The sequence below is a fragment of the Boleophthalmus pectinirostris genome, unplaced genomic scaffold (assembly GCF_026225935.1).
Source record: "Boleophthalmus pectinirostris isolate CB_2022bp ecotype Guang Dong unplaced genomic scaffold, ASM2622593v1 HiC_scaffold_18, whole genome shotgun sequence".
NCBI classification, from domain to species: domain Eukaryota; kingdom Metazoa; phylum Chordata; class Actinopteri; order Gobiiformes; family Gobiidae; genus Boleophthalmus; species Boleophthalmus pectinirostris.
In genome coordinates this window covers 31,988,881-32,007,413 of record NW_026571133.1, presented here as the reverse complement: position 1 = coordinate 32,007,413, position 18,533 = coordinate 31,988,881, and the positions used below count along the sequence as shown (strand labels likewise).

Below are 18,533 nucleotides of genomic sequence, written 5' to 3'. Positions count from 1 at the left end.
AGACATGAAGATATATAGGCCTAAGGTTTATACCACACTGTAAAAGGATTCTAGCCAAAGGAACACCATTTCTGTGGAGACAAGGTTGAAGAGGTCCTCCTCCAGGTCACATCAGGTTTGTGGAGACGCAAGCAGACTCTATGTAAGTTTTTCGATGCAATAAACACAACCAAAATGTTTTAATTTGCGTGTATTTTTTTTTTTTCTTTCTTTTGTTTAGTTACATAATGTAGATTTAAAAGTGTACTGTGTAACTTTTCTGGACCTTCAAGTCTTCATGGAGATGTTCTGACAGTACGACATTAAACACATTTTTTCTAGCATTCATCTAAATACAGGTATTTTTATTGCTCAAAATAACTTCTCCATGTAGATATGCAGGTGGCGCCACTAGGCCAAGTTACTGGTCAGATCTGTGGAGAAATGACCCTGCTCACAGTCAGAATGAAGGTTTTTCGAGGTGCTTTTAACAGTAAAAACAAGATTTAAGAGTCGAGACACAGAAGGTGAAGGAGTAGAAGTTAATTTGTAAATGTGAATATGGTAAATAAAGAGGGCTCGTGATACGGCCACGGGAATAGCTGATGTTGCAATAACTACAAACCTATTAAATAGGTCTAATTCAGAGTAGGCATGTCATCTTTATTAACTAACCAGGAAAAATTAGCTGTTCAACACTCTGCTCCATTCCAGATGCAGTGCCGCAAATCTGATGCCCTCCTATTGTGTAAACTCTGGTAATATGTGCCGCTAATAGCCGCAATAAATCAAAATGTCACAGCACAATATTTACATGACACATTCACTGTACACTGATTAAGTGGTACAATTAGTCGCACACAAATATACTGCATTTTACATTCAACTACAGTATATTCTGACGCATGAGGGCATGAGCATTTCTATATTATTTTTTTTTTCACATTAGAGTGTCTAAAGCCAACTCTATCAAATAAGGACAGTGGCATTTCTAGGCACAGGCAGACTGCCCATCAGCCACTGGGAACCTATCACTAAACTTAAATGTGTAAATAAGTAAATGTGAGATGCATTCAGTGAGATAATAAGATAATTTTTATTTTCGTGACAAGTGGTTCAATACTTCTAAAATAAACACATATCGTATTTTTCGGACTATAAGTCGCTCCGGAGTATAAATCACACAAGTTAAAAAATGCGCAATGAAGAAGAAAAAAAACATATATAAGTCGCACTTATGGTGGGAAATTTATTTTATAAAAACAGAGACCAGCAACCGACATTTCATCTTTAAAGACAAGTTATAGTAATAACCACAGAAGAGCGAACAACAGGCTATTAACGTAACATATGAACAGTTATTCAGATAACTCCAAACTTTCTTTCTGCTGCTTGATTACCGTTTGAATATTTCACTACTTGCAGCAGGACAGCGGCTTTTTCTGTAGGAGACATGCACAGCAGAGCAAAGTGACAGTGGTACAGTAGTAGCAGATACTGACACACAAGCCTAGAGTGCCCTCTCGTGGCTGTCAGTGTGAAAATTTTGATATACAAGTCGCACTGGAGTAGTTGCAGGACCACTCAAACCATGAAAGAAACACGATTTATAGTCCGAAAAATACAGTATATAATACAAATGTAAATAATAGTTTTGTCTGCTTATACACAGAACATAGTTAGATTAACAGTTTCTTCTAGTTTTTGGTAAGGTGCATTGAATAACTTTTTTGGTGGAAGGTCCATCAAATGCTTTTCTTTATGGAGATGTTATTGCTTTGTCTGGAATTTTTCACAGTATGGCATTAAACAATTCTATCTTCATGGGGCACAAATCGGAACAGGTTACAGGTTAAATCTGTGGAGAGGCAACCCTGCTCACAGTCACATTTTCTAGATGTTTTTGAGCTATAAAACCACCTGTAATTGAATAAATGTAAAGTAGAGCTGTTTAATGTCATATTGTGGCACATACCAGGGAGTTATATAATGCACTTTTTAAATGCAATTTTATGGTATTATATTTCCTTGAATAAGAATATAATGTGGCAGTGTCATAAACCACTAACTTAGGGCCACCATATCTTGTACAGGTACCCCACAAAGCTAGACATGGCTCTGGTATTGTGCATTCTTTGACTATATCCAATATGTATTAATATGCAGGAATCCAAAAACTGAGCATGCTCCAAATTCAGATATTTACCTTCTGCTAATTTGCTAATTATACTTTCTTATCACATTCCTAATAGCATTGCTAATAACATTAAGCTTCTAGACATTTCATTCATAGATATGAGATGAACACAATACTATCCAATGGTCTGATTAATTTCCATTTCTCGTTAATTATCAGTGCCCTCAATTAAAACTGAATCCGTTTTGTTCTTCTGCCCTTCATTCTTACCCAGTGATGTGCTACCATCTCTTCTCGGCCTATTCATCCCGAAAATGTCCTAAAAATGTTGGATTTTAATGAGTTTCTGATCTGCATGCACCAGAAAAGGCTAGTGGGAATCGATGTTCAGACACTTACTTCCCACTGACAATGCAAGTATATTTCCATAAACCAAACGAGAAACATTGATCTACAACAGACGCTTTTGATGGACAAGCTTCACGGGATTATTGAGCAAACAGAATGCTGGGAGATATTACACAGAAGATAGGCTGGGGACTTGAACAAGAGCACTCTTATCAAAAGAATAATAAGGAGCATAGTAAAAGAAAGAGGATCAAGGTCGGAATGTACCCAGAACAAGACATGCTTAACCAAGGTCAAAGCACAATGCACTCAATCTCAATGGAGACAGCGACAGCATACAAGAATCTGCTTTAAGAATGGCTCTTATTGTTGTGTTGTTGTTGCATCTAGAAATACTTAGCATGTAGTATAATTTCCGGTCTACTGAGCACACCTGAATATAAGCCAAATCAAAAAAAGTACATTTAAACTAAATTTTAAAACTGTACATATATATAGGCTGCACCTGAATATAAGCCGCAGGTGTCCACGTCTTCAAAAATGTTTTCAAGTTTGGACCATCTGTTTTGCTTTTTTTTTAGCACTGAAGCTTTTGTCGTCTTTTTGCTTTGAGTCAGTTCGTCACGCTGCCGTCGCCAATGTCTCACCATTGACTCACTGATGCCGAGCTCACGTGAAGAAGCTCTGTTTCCTTCTTCCACAGCCACATCAATTGCCTTTAACTTAAAAGCTGCATCATCTTCGTATGTTTTCCATGAGGAGGGTGTGTGCATGAAGCGCAAAATAACAGTTCAAAACACAATCAAACGAGCATCTTCCTCGGTGCATCACCCCCGTCTCTCCCCGTGCTCTACTGCGCATGACTCCTGCAGGAAGATCCTCTGTCCTGTCTGTATCAAGCCAGTGTCTTGGAGGATTTCAGCAGATTTCAGGCTCTCTCATGAGTGGATATCCCGCTACTGAAGTTTGAGATGTTTCTTCTTGTCATTTATGCACCCACCTGCATATCCCACTCACTAATGTTCATATAACGTTATAACTTATTTTATCACGCGGCGATAAACTGTTTGAGTGCTGATAACATTGCTAGTTAACTAGATCCATGTGTGACCTGCACAGACAGAAGCATTTTCTGAACTCAGGCTGCGTGCATCCACTGTGCTGCCAAACCATAGACCATATATATGTATGGATTATGTGCCAAACAAATAGTCCGTCCATATATTAGCTTTTGTATTGTATAAGATGCAGGTTTCAAAGTGTGAGAAAGCAGAAGCTTATAGTCCGGAAATGACGGTATCTGCTCCTGAAATACGACTGAAAATAGATCTGGTGTCATGTATCAATAGACAGGAAACAGCTGTTGCTAACATGTGCTAACTTGTTAGCACCACACAACAAGCTCAAGTTGCTGTCACTGGAAATATGCCCATCCATCCATTTTCTTCCGCTTATCTGGAATTATATTCATATCCTGTGTCCGTCATTGCCAAAACAAAACAAAACAAACAAACAAACAAACGAAAAAACAGTGCCCAACCAATATGGACTATCAGGTATAACTCGGGTGTTCCATTGTGGAGGTAAACAGTATGAAGTCTCCTCCTACTCCTCAAAAACATACCTGGAGTTGTTTCATTCACACATGTTTGAGTAATCCTTTTTTTTTTTTTTATTAGCCTGTCTACATAACCTAGGGTCCCTCGTTTATCACGGGGGTTCTGTTCTAAAAATAACCTGCGATAGGTGAAATCCATGAAGTAGTCAACTTTATATTTTACCATTATTCTATCTGTTTTAAGGCTGTAAAACCCCTCACCACACACTTTATACACTTTTCTCACACAGGACAGTTACAACCCTTTTTGCATCCTTCTTAAAACTTATTGCTGCTGTCATCCTTTTGTTATTTTCCTCCTTCTTTATGTAACGAACCCAAGATTCATTTATTCAGAAATAGAGCCCTACAGCGCAGAGTCCTGCACGGGTCCATTTTTGGAGACCTGCAGTACAACACCGCACCCGCCCGTTCACCCGTGATTATATCAAGCTTTTGTGCTGCCTACATCTTGGGCTGAACCAGGACTGAACCAGGACTGAACCAGGACTGAACCAGGAGTCAGTGTTGGGACAGGCTGGAGGTTACCGCAGGAGAAGGGACCGATGGAGAGCTCCACACCTCAAGGAGGTAAACGTGGCAATTGCCTGATCGCGCTTTGCAGACAAACTGCTTGGCGTTCTCTCTTTTAAGTCCAAGATTAGTCCTGGTTTAGACCTGGTTTAGTCCTGACCCACCCATGTGTTTAAAAAAAAAAAAAAAAAACATGCAAAATTGAGACAAAAAAAAAATATATATATATATCAGCAAGACCGCGAAAGGGGAACCGCGATATAGCGAGGGACAACTGTAGCTCAATGTCAAGGCCCCACCTCCCACCCCTGGTAAGGTGTCCAGGTTTTCACTAGGGGTGTCAAATTATCACGTTAATTGTGATTAATTAATTACAGTCATATTTAGCACGTTATGTTTTTTAATCGCGTTAATCTCATTTTTAGTCTCTAACTTTAGTGTTTCTGTATGCGAGTTGCTTTATTATAAAACCTGTTTTTATGTGTTGTTGGGACAACAACACACACACAAAAAAACCCACATTTATACATTTTTTTATTTCGGTAATTCCACTCATTGCCGGAAACCCACACAAAACACGCACAGTATGAGCGATGTAAACGGCATGTTCACGTTTGCGGCGTCAGTCACACAATTGACGAGGTCGAAAAGCCAGTAGAACAGGTGCACAGGTAAAAACACATTCGTGTCTTGGAAATTATTCTCCCGACGTGAAATATAAAAGAAAATAACAAATATAAAATCGCCTACAACTTAACTGGTGAAAACAACGTGCATAGACTCATGATGTCTGCACTACTGTCCTATAGTGACCTGCCACATGAGGGGACACGCACACAAACACAAACACACACAAACACAAACACACACACACAGACACACACCTTCATCATCGTCATTAACCTGAGAACGCGCGGACCACGTTTCCTTCCGTAGTTACTGCGCGGACACCGACGTGCTCCCGTGAGCCGCGTGTGGACCGTGTTTTCTCGCGTACGCGGCGTAAACCGCGCTTCCTCCTGTGCGCCTCTAAACCAGAACTAACACCAAGACTAAAACCAGGACTAATCCAGTCCAGAACTAAACCAGGACTAAACCAGAACTAAAACCAGGTCTAAACCAGGACTAAACCAGAACTAACACCAGGACTAAAACCAGGATTAATCCATTCCAGGACTAAACTAGGACTAAAGTAGGACTAAAGCAGGTCTAAACCAGGACTAAAACAAGGACTAAAACCAGTGATCTCATATATAAAGCATTTCTCTATCAATAATATTTTTAATATGGTTAAGGAAAGACTGGACTTTTTATTGTCTTTAAGTAGACAAAAGTTATTATGTTCAGATTTCCTCGTCTTTGTTACTTTACAGCAAACAGTTTCTTATTCATGGAGACTTGGGCTCAACAGCCAAACTGGAGAGATTTGTTAAACAATAAATGACTTTATAAAGTCACTTTTTTTTGTTCTATATCAGTCTTTTGATCTGCCACAATAATGTAATAATGAATTTAAATGAAAATACCTCAAATTGAAGGCTTTTCTCAGCAATTTTTAGGTGAGTTTAAAATGAGATTAATTAGATTAATTAATTACAGATCATAATTAATTAATCTCTCAATTTTTTTAATCGCATGACAGCACTAGTTTTCACAAATGGAAATATGGTCACCCTAACATAGCCCACACTCATCATTATGCGGTAGTTTTCATGCTAACAGCTACCTTTTGTTCAGTAGAGCAATTCCAGGGCTAAAGTCATCCAAATGATTCTAGTGAAGGCGTACGGAGTTGAAAAACATAATGGAGCACTTCCTGTATTACCACATGACATCACAAGGTGTGTTTTCTGTTTTAGAGAAGAACTCAGCCTAAATATGCAAGATCTGTGAGTTAAACACGTGTGAATGAAACAAAACACAACTCTGAATATGTTTTTGATGAGGAAATAACATAATCACTTTGATCAGAAAATAGTGTAAAATGAGCCTCCACTGTGACAATTGGTCAGAAAATCTTGTTTGATCATTAATTCAAGGACTGCCCGAAGCGTTACTCATTGTAAACAGACATGCTAATTGGCTGAAGTTCGCTGATCAAAACATTCTATATGGTGCACAGGGCTACAGTGAGTTTGTTTACGTCTGCCTTTGACTCTCTTTAAAATGTCCAGACAAATATTTTCAGAACCCTACAGACTGTTTTCGCGTTGCCTCGTTACGGTTATTGGTGTTGCTTTTGCTTGTGTTATTACTTTACGACATGTCTCTTAGTCAATGATGAGAAGGTATATCGCAAATGAATCAAAATCACAGCCACAGTTAGTGCAATTTTCAAATAGTCTGTTACTTAGAAACAGAATGTCCTCTGCAGAGAACTAAAAATATCCTGTATAGTTTTATCCATGGGTTTGAGAACTGTTGTCATAAGAATTAACAATTTAATACAAAATATCCAATCTTTTAAATGGCAAAAGTCCTCAAAATGTTGCCTATAACACGAAGCTGAAACACATGAAGAGAAGGGATGTAACGATATCCAAACCTCACAGTACGATATTATCTCAATATGTATCTCACGGTACGATATTTATTGCAATATTTTGAAGTGGCTGATATAATTGTAGATGGGTTGCTTTTAAAATACCTTGACAAGATTTTGGTGTGAATTATTACCATTATAATCTCTAAAAAAAAAAAACATATCTTCATGTTGTCTGTGCTGAAATGAATCATGGGATATGTAGTTTATAAGTTTTTACTACTATAAAATAATGCACTTAATCAAAGGAACTTGTAATTCAATATGTCGTGAGAGTCCACCATATTATTGTGAGACTTCTGACGATACGATATCACGATATTTCGGTTATTGTTACATCCCTAATGAATAGAAAATCTGTTATTGTACCTGTAGTTTAGACCTGTATAAATATGTTCCGAAATACATGGGATTCTTGGATTAGTTATATACATATACAGCAAATCTTTTTATGTATTTTTTTTTTTTTTTTCTAAATTGTGCAGCCCTAGTGAGTTTCGAAGGACTTCATAACTTAAATGACATTCTTAATAATATGAAGTCAAGACAACACCACACACCCTCACACAACCTAAAAGTGGGTCATTTTTATTTTATATTGGGTACATCAGAATGAAAGCTAAATGGTTGGGCATGATTTTGTTTTTTCTTTTTTTTTGTGTGTGTTAAAATAAGACATACCACTGGGAAAATGGGTGATGAGAAGCTGCGAAAACAATTTGAGGCAAGAGTCCATATTGAAACTAAAAAAAAAAAAAAAAATCTATGTGAGAGTTTGCTTTTTAGCTTTGAAGCACACCCATTTTTCCCATGTGAAATTTGGACTACATGGAGTGGGTATTGTCCATGTATACTAGGACACTATGACCAAATCAAACTGTTATATTATTCCTTATCATCCTTTGTTTCAATCTTGACTTTATGAACAAGATGTACATTATTGTTGATTATTCTTTAATGATCTAAATGCATCTTTTTGAAGTCATAATCGACTTTTTGTCCCTAATATAATACCATTAGCAACGTGGTATGAGCTTCAGGCTATGCTTATTTTTTCTTATTGCTTTTATGTGTTTAGCTCGATAGGCAGAGCAGTCCCCTGTGATTACAAGTCTAACCCACTGGGATCTTTTCTTCTTTGTAAATAAAAGTAAACACATTTTAGATATTGGCCTGTGTGATTTTCAAGCTCTTACATGAGTAAATTTTTATGTGAGACAATATTAATGTAGTACAAATGGCATTCAAGACAAACAAACAAAAAATGTCTTTAATACTAAACTTAAAAAACGTGGTTGCATGGGGATCAGAATACACACCTATTAACATTTTACAAAGATATGAGTCTGGTCACTGGCACATCTCCCAGAGTTCAGATGGGCGTGACTGACAGGTGGATTAGCCAGGGACATGCATATATTAAATCAAATAAGGCTGTTTACAAGGAAAAAAGAAAGGAGAAAAATATCACAGGGGACTGAAAAACCTTTCTGATTTCTGCAGAATCAAATAAACTAAACTGTGTTAATCTGCGGTATGAGGAGTTAGATCAAAATGATAAGTGACCAATGAGCTCTCTCTTCTTTCCACATCACTGAAATAAACCAATCTGATTGCACGGCCCTGTCATCATGGGCTTAAATACTGTATCTTAAACAACAAATCAATGCTTTTCACTTGCCATTTAACACACACAGAAATTCTATGTACAAACATATGAATTTAAATCCACAAGATTAGCTAGACCTGTCAATCAAAAATCCCCATGCCAAAATTGTGATCAGCAAACAGTTCAATCACTGTGTGGAAAGAAACTTAAACTGGAATTCAATCTGGAACTAAACCCGGACCAGATCTGGACTAAACCAGGACTGAAAAGTACCAAGCCAAGAGTTCATCAGGACTAAAATGGGCTCAAACAAGACCAAATCAGGACAAGTGTGAAATCACACACCCCATCACTAAAGCCAGTAAGTTCCATTCTCTTCTCTTCTCCTGCTTTCAGAGCACTGAAAAAATAATGCTAAAATGGCTTTAATACAAGTATAAAAAGAATATATTGATACGTTGCAGCTGATGTCATCATCACACCCTGGGGGTGTGAAGCTAACTGAAAGCACTACTCTGTTACTCTAGTTGAACTTTAATGTGGGTTTTATTTTAACACAAACTGACCAGAAAGAGCTGACTTGGTTGGAACTACCACAGATGAGATGATTTGTGCTCTTAAACAAGTCTCTCACACAAGATAGCAAGCACTTTTTCAGTTACTCACACTTTTTTAATTGAAAATCAAACTCCAAACAGGACCATGAACCCTCGTATTGATCTGAGACATCTGAAAATGTCTTGTTTAAAACCATTTTGTATTTTTTCCTGAGTTTTGACGATCTTAAAATATTTTGGAGAGTTGCTAATGTGTGCATTAGGTCACCATAGTAGCTATTGAACATGCCACCAATAGAGATCCATGTAGAACACCCCCAGCACAATATCACTGCAAAGTAAATAAAATAGAAGAGTTGAAACATGGTGAATGACCTCCTGACACAGCAGACACATAGAACATGCTACATCAGTATGTTGGGAGCAGGGGCTTTCTTATGGGATCTTCGCACTGTAAGCTCAAAAGGCATTCACTGTACTGCCCTGAGTGATCCGTCAGCACACTCCACACTTTGGCAGGACTCACAGAAAAAAGGTCGGATATAAGCTAATATTGATCCCTGTTGTAAATGTCTATGTCACTTTTTACTCTCTGTGCAGAATTTCATGCCCTGCTAGAATGCAAAAAAACTGAGAGGCGGATGTTTGATGTCTGAAATTCTTAGTTTTTCCACATTCTTAAAATATTTCAAATCTATCATTCATTTTGGATAACTATATATTGTTACCATGGTGATTAATTCACAGTTTGAAATCTATTTTTGTATTTGCTTTAAATATTGGCTCATAGCAACTAGTCAAAACTGCATTCAAGTTCACAGTAATGAATTTGAATCATACAGAAACATTTATGCAATTTTAATGCTTTATTACATAACAAAGATGGTAATAAAAATATATATTTTATATGTGGCCTTATATCTGTGTAATCCCTCAGTGGTCCAGGTAGGTTCCATAGTGGTTCATGGGTGTATACTCGTCTATGTGCTCTTATACTTGTTCTGATACAGCTCAAGATCAACAGAAGTTATTCAGGAAGGTTCATCCTGTGAATGTAATTTTTTTTTAATATCGATACCTGCTCAAATGTGGATGTAGTTTTGAGAAGAAGAAAAAAAATAATAATAATGAAAATTTAAAAAGAAATTAAACAAAAATAACAAAATAAAATACCTGTTGATATTTTATCACTGAATACTACTTCTACTATCTTATTTCTTATATTTTATAGAATTTCTTCTTTTTTACACAACATTTGACACAACTCGACTTTATGTTAAAGCTGGATAAGCCATGTAAGACACTCTCTAGTTTTGCTGAGAATCTGTTACTAACTTGAGTGTCAGAGGGCAGATGGCTGGGACTCACAGTTCCTTAATCTGGTGTTATTAAGAGACATAGGCACATAGACACAGATGGCAGGAGGCCAAAATGACAATTCAACAGTGTGCACAGGGATTCATAGAAAGAGCTGTAAAACAGAAATGACACAAAAACATCAGTGACATCATTCATAAGAACTACACCTTAATTAGCCCTAATAAAAAAAGACTTATGCATAATTAATACATGCTTTTAAGAAGGATTCAGGCATAGTAACAATTTCATTAATATTCTAACTCATTAATGGGGATGCCACATTTTTGAGTTATGATGATTGCAAACAAAAAAATATTGTGATTTTAAAGTTATTCATGATTATGAAACATTGACATTGTATTTTTCTGATAGTCAAAGATTTGCTGGATATATCGTTTTACTAATATAGGTTCAGTCGATTTCTGGTTGGACAGTTGTTGTTTTTGTTTTCAGGAAATACATGCTTTTTTCAGTCTCTCCACTGGTATCGGTTAATATCGCCTAAACACTTAAAGTTACGTTAAAGTGTTGCATTTTGTTGCTCTGTTATTTATTTATTAATACAAACAATATTGCACATTTGGAATACTTTTTGTGAGATAATTCTGCTTTATGGTTTGGTTTCAGTATTATAGTTTATCGTCTGTATTTACTTCAGTAATATATCGAGACAGGCCTGATCACAGTTTCCATCAAATGTAGCGCACTTTAAGCACACTACTTTTGTGCTGTGAGTCTCGATCACTTTACAGAGGACGGGCTACTTCTTTACCTTCACTTGGACAAAGCCATGAATAATTATCTTGAAGGTGTAGTTGGATCCCATGTTAGAGCCTTGGACCACAACTTTACGATGGCACATGTTTTACATAATGGATCCATTGGTGTTTGGATGGCCATTAGCTTTTACAACACTCGAAGACAGCCAAGGATACTGAACATGGTCCCACACTGCCAGCTTCATTTGTTATTGAGTGGATGAAACTCCTGACTTTCATTTTAGTGCTGAGTGACATGCTGTGCTCCATGATCACACATAAGCACACACACACACGCAGCATTATGCCTGTCACAATAGCTCACTTGTTTGCTATTGCTGATGTAAATACAAACGATAAACGATAATACTTAACGAGAAAGCCGAATTACTAACCTTCCACAGCAAGATGGATTCTCGAGATATTTGGGATTTCACAAGGATCCATGTTGGCATGTGGTGCTGGTGCGATAGGGCCTGACAGGAGATTGGCGTCCAATCATGTTGCTGCATAAAGGTTTCTGTGGAAGCCAAGGGAAAGAGCCCAAAGCGTCAATACCCACTATTCAGTTTGTGAAAAACGTGCGGAGGGAAGCGCTTTGTGCATTTGTGGACAGGGAACATGTCTGTGCTTTTCTCTCATCTGGATTTAACTAAAGTTTGATTTTTCGGCTTGTTCCGCTGTTGTGACGTTTCAGCCAATCAGATTCAAATAGTCATAATGACATCCTGCTTTTTCCCCACAGTTTCAGTGAAAGCCATCCCAGATTGATAATGTGCAGAACATGTCAATCTGGTACTGGCCAGGTTACAGAATTATCCCCCCAAAAGTATTCTGAATGTCCAATATTGTGAAAAACATTTTTGAACATGAATAAATGACAGAATGTGCCATTTAGTAGTAGTTAGTTTGTATTTATACCGAGCCATAGAATTTATTTATGTAACCCTCTACAGCCTAGATCTTAAACATATATTAAAAAAAAACTTCCAGTAATCACCCAAAACCATACATTTATGCATCTCTCACAACAAGAAGGTCGCTGAAAAGTCATCAACAATTTCTATGAGTCAGGGACACACAGTGAAAAAAGTTGTGTAGACTTGGCCTCACTATAAGTATATAAGTCTAAGCAGTGTAGCTGGAGCTGTCCTGAAAACAAGGTTGTTAGCAGTAACTGAGCCGAGTGCAGGAGTCAGTGTGCTGGAAAAGTGTCTGCTAACTTGGACAGCCAAATGGGCACTTTTAAAGAGCACAATGTAACCTCCATGGAAAAAGTAAACCTGGGTTAAAACTCTACAATACTGAGATGTAGGGGCAGTAGACATAGGCTAGTTGAATCATCATTTTATTGTTATTTTTCATGTTTAAGAGTTTAAATAATAATGTGGCTGTTTTTATGCTTAACACCCACTCAACAATGTCAGCATGAATAATTTGTGTTGGCTCAAAGGGAAACTTTCAAAGATTGTATTTGTCAATATATTGATGGCCAACAGTCATTATTTTTGAAAAGATGCCATTGAGGGATTTAAATGTAATAGGTTTTTCTAAGGAATTATGGAGATTTAGAGAAGAAATGCTCTTGTGTATCGGTGGCAGTTAAATATTGTCGAGTAAACTTAGAGATGAACTCTAAACATATCAGACAAAACGCCTGTTAGCAATATCAGCCCACCCACACACTGACAGCACGCTTGTCAATCAATGTTATTATTCAGCAATATGATTTTATACCAAAACATTGACTTTGAAAAAAAAAAGTGTGAAATGTACATGTTTTAAACATTGCTGCAGGGTTGCCAAAATATACCCAGATAGATTTACTTACAGTTAAGTTTTTTTTAAATTACTTTTCCTGTATAATTTTAGAACGTCTTTGTCTAAAAGTTTTATCATAGTAATATCAAAATCATTACTGAGTATTGTGCATTATCTGAAAGAGAATAGAAACTAGATACTAATTTGAAGACAAAAAATAACTCAACAGGAAATTAGTTTTTTTTTAATAGATTGAGCTTTATCAGAACTAGTATGTAACATAAAGACAGAAATTACAGGCAGCTGTCTAAAAAGAGAGTAGTATCAAAACAGAGATTGAAATTGTAGTATCATGACTAGGGATGGGATATATCAGTCCCAATAGCGGTACATGCCTATATTTGATACAAATATTTTGGGTTTTTTTATTTTTTGCACGTGTCAGTCCCAGCTCGTCCTCTGTGCATCAGATTTGTCTTTTTGAACAGGCTCATGATCAAAACTGCAAACAGAAGAGCTTTATTTGCCTGTATGTACACAAATAAGTTTATTCTTTTACAAACCTGAAAAGTTTATTTGAGATATTCAACTTAAGATGGACCTTGCTATAAATCTTTAAAGCTAAATATCTTTACTAAAAAATATCGGCCAAATATCAGTCACAGCAGCAAGCCAAATATCGGACATTGTATCTACTATCTGTTAAAAAAACAACAACTTAATAACCCTATATCCCTAATCATGACCACCCCACTTGGCTGCTTGTTTGTGCCAATGTCAAAGTAGCATCATTAACCGAGCGAGGCAAAGTTTGGCACGTCATTGGTGTCCTTTATGCAAATGAGCACAGCGGAGTCCGGGCCTCTGAAGAGCGGCGGGCAGCAGTGGTGAGTTATGACCACAGCCCTTCTCCGCCACACATCCATAGCACTGGCTTAATTGTGAGTCAGCCACTGGACAGCACTCGGCGGACCCTCACATCAAACAGTGGGCTGGTCATAAAACAGATGGAGCGGACAGTCGCAAAGGCATTCTACACACTTCTACAGTTCACACGGGAGATGGCATATGGTGGCACTAGCAGAGGGCGTTACAATGTTTTGGGAACTAAAGTGATATTGTATTTTTTCTTGAGTTTTCAGACAATGTTAAAACTTGTTTGACTGTGTTTAGGGCGACAGTAGCTCAGTTGGTAGAGTGCTTGTCCATCATTGGTTGAGCGATCAAATCCACTGACCCACAGTTTGGCTGGTGTGATTCCAGCTCCCACAGATGAATGCTGTCGTTGTGTCCTTGGACAAGACACTTAACCCACCTCGCCTAAAGTGTTTGCGTACTCTGGTGTATGAATGTGAGTGAATGGGTGAATGGTTCCTTGTTGTAAAGCGCTTTGGAGTGCCTTGAAGGTCGAAAAGCGCTATATAAAAATGTACCTATTTAATGTGGGCATCGTGTCACCATGGTAACTGCTAAGCAATACACCATTAGAAATACATGTAGGTTATCACTGCAAAGTATCAATACAGGAAGTAGCTATGAGTTGTAAAAGGGAATACTGAAAATTCCACCACACATTTTAACTTTCATTTAACAAAATAAAGGTGTTGTCATTTATTTTTTATTTTTGTTTAATCGTAACATTTTGAAATTTTTACAGCTATAGGTGTTGGGAAGGTTACAAATGTATTCCCCTACAGATTACAGATTACACACCCCAAAATGTAGTTTGTAACGTAATCCATTAAATTACTTAAAGTGAGTAACGTAATCTGAATACTGTGGATTATTTGATATTGTCATGTTTTTTATAACTACATGAATGTAGCAACCGCATCCTGCAAATTCATGTTTGTTCTTTTCAAATTGTCTGTTGAGCCCAAGTCTCCTTGAACAGACTTTTGTTTCCTGTAGAGAAGCAAAGACGAGGATCTTAACATAAATTGTTTTATCTGCTAAAAGAAAATAAAAAGCCTAGTTTAGACCTGGTTAAGTTTTGGTTTAGTCCTGGTTTAGTCCTGGTTTAGTCCTAGGTTAGACCTGGGTTAGACCTGCATTAGTCCTGCGTTAGTTCTGCTTTAGTCCTGCTTTTAGACCTGGTTTAGACCTGGTTTAAACCTGGTTTAGTCCTGGTTTAACTCCTGATTTTAGTCCTGCTTTTAGCCTGATTTAGCCCAAAATGTGAAAACAGGAAAATACTGCTGTGTAATCCATTTATTTCAACAAAGTATCTGTAATCCAATTACCACTCACTGAAACAGTAACTGTAACTGAATACAGTTACTCATAATTTGTACTCTGATTACATAACTCCGGTACATGTAATCTGTTACTCCCCAACACTGCTTCTACATATGTCATATCTGCTGCCAGTGTCCAACCGGATAGAAAAATTATAAACCTCAAAAAATATATGAAAGAAGATCAGTGGTGTCTCTCAGTCAAATGAATGTAATGTGAATGGTCAAAATTGCAAATACTGTAATTATTTAAGTAACAACAGACACAAAATAATCTAATAGCAATTACAATGCAGAAAAATTGCAATTAGATGTTTTTCCAGAACGGTTCAACCCTAATGGAGACACAAAATGGGTCATGATTTAATGATGGGAATTGTACGCTTAGCTGGGCGCAACATTTGGGTAAAAAAACATTTCTAGCAATTTAGTAGCAGCCAAGCAGAAGTAACTTTGATTGGAACTTAGCAGCAACTTCCAGCCGCTTTCATTAAAATGTGAAAATGGACTTACCTCGACATATTTTCAACAAAACAAAATAATTTTCTTGGATTGAGAAAAACTGGTGAAAATGTAATGTAATGTTAGGAATGAAAAAAAAAAGACTGACTGATTTTGAGCAGGGAAAAAAAAGGCAAAACAAAACAACAAAAAACTTCAAGAAAGAAATCAAGAAATATGATGCACAAAGCAAGGAGGAAATACTTCACCTCCGTCTGAAAGTAAAGTTAGATCTAAAACTTTCAAGAAGGGCTGTTACGCTTCTATGGGCTATTTACTGCTAACACATGTAACATTTTTAGCTCATCATTTGGATATTTGAAAATGCGATATTCGCCGAAAACAATGCATTAATATATTTAATAAGTTTCTGTTTTCTTTTTTGATGCTCTGAGTCCCCTCTCTCTTTGCTCTCTGCACTAAGTAACTCCCCGTTCATAGCACTTTCACATTACAATTGGCGTGCATTCAGCTTATGAAACTACATGCACATCAAATCAAGTTTGTGAAGTTGTAGTGTATTGTTTTGTATCATATTTTGAATACTGTATTTATGGAAAATGCTGTGAAGGAGCATAGGTGGCATAGGCTTGTGAGTATTGGATAGGACTGTACTGCTAACTGTACGGAGGGTTTGAATAATACCCAGGAGAGGTCATTAGAGTTATCAAACATGCATGGATGGCATATAAAATCTCTTCAGGCATGGTTTTGATGAAGGAACAAAGTTATAACATAGTAGAAAGCTCCAAAAATTACAAATTATATTTCGAAACCTGCAGTACCACAGGCCCAAAGGTACTGGATATAAGATTATATACACATTTACATATTTAGGCCCAATATTTGTAATCTTATTTGTAGAAAAGTCCTGTCCCTTCAGGGAACTCTATTTTAGTAGTAGGGGAAACTGCCAAGGGGAGAAAACAATAGAAAGTCCTTACCTGGATCCAAAATTTTGTGACCTATTGTTGTGATGGAAGTATTCCAACTAAGCTTGTCAAAAATATTAAAAATCAGACACTAATCAATGCTTAAACTGCATACTAATTCAAGCAGGTATCAATACTAAAAACACCACTTTCACAGGACAGAAATAACCCTTTGTATAATAACAGTAGCAATATAAAAGATTCTTTTGTCTAAAGAAAGGCTTTTCGTATTATTGTGATACTGGAATCACTATTGAGTATCATGTCTATTCATTAGCTTTGAAATTGAGTTTGAATTTTTTGTATTGTTTAGTAGTAAGGGAAACTGAGTGTGTTAAAAATGCACTGTGTAACTTTTCTGGTGGAGGGTCCATTATATTCTTGAGGATATGTTGTTGCTTTGTCCAGAGTGCTCCACAGTATTGCATTAAACGTATCTCCATGTGACACCACCAAGCCAAGTTACTCATCAGGTCTGTGGAGAAGCTCATGATTTGTTAAGCGAAAAAAAAAAAAAAAACTACTTGAAAATTTGAAAAAAAAAGAAGGTTTAATGCTACTGTGGTACATTTCAAGCACAGCAATATCTCCATGGAAAGATGTGATCACCCTGACCCACCTTGCCCATGGAAGCGCATCCTGAACTTACGAGGACCTTGAATTTTTAAGTCAGAAAAGATTCACACAATTATGAGTTTTGATTAAGAATGTGGCAGTGACGAAACAGCCTTATCTCTGAAGTGAAGGATGGTAAAAGAGATAAGATTTTGGCACTGCTGAGGCAACATCGTGCATAATAGTGGGAGTGTTTAACCGGCAAGGCTTCTTTTTTCGAACTTTAAAATTACAGTTTAGACTTTTAAAACACTTATAATTGGATACAAACTTGGCAACAAGGTCACTGAAATTACTCAATAAATTAATCTTATTTTAACAGAGCTGCCATACAAAGTCACCTCAGGGCATTCAAAGTTCCTGCTTGAGCAACTTACTAACGTGAATCAAGCCTTCCTGGAGTGATGTGTTTAGAATTGTTGCACGCAGCCTGGTACAGATATTAACATTCAACCCCATTCATTTTAATAGGACAGGCAAATAAAAGCATTCATTTTGACGTCTGAAGAGAGCTCAGTATGGCTGATGTTTATATATTTGTTAGACTGTCAGTCACGAAAACAGCACTGGATTTCATAGTTTGTGATTTCTGTGAGTCTAGTCTAACTCGCCCCAAAAAATGAAAATAGATTGGAGTTAACATACGGAAAGACACCAGCGTTCTTGATACTTTGCAGTGAAATCATGCTGGGGTGTTATTGCATGTATTTCTATGGCAGAATGTTTCTGTAGTTACCATGATGACACAGTGCACACACAGCCAGAAAAAGTTTTACAATCGTCTGAAAACGGATTCAGGAGACTTTGATCATTATGGGTGTTCATGGTTCTGTTCAGGGATTTGATTTACAACAAAAAGTGAGAGCGACTGAGAGTGAGTGAGTTGTTTAAGTGCACAAAGCAGCTCACCCGTTGCAGTTCCAACTAAAGCAGATCTTTATGGTCAGAGTGTGTTAAAATAAAGCTCAAGGTTAGATGCTGACTAGAGTAACAGGGCTTCGGACAGACCAGTGTCTACAGTTAGCTTTAATGTTGATGACATCAGCTGCAACCAGGGGTGTAGCGGT

General features: G+C 37.1%; 1 protein-coding gene across 1 annotated transcript in view; it reads right to left on the bottom strand.

Moving 5' to 3' along the window:
* The window catches only part of mmp17a (matrix metallopeptidase 17a), a 231,521-nt gene that overhangs the window by 117,748 nt on the left and 95,240 nt on the right, over nt 1-18,533 (bottom strand). The window lies entirely within an intron of this gene.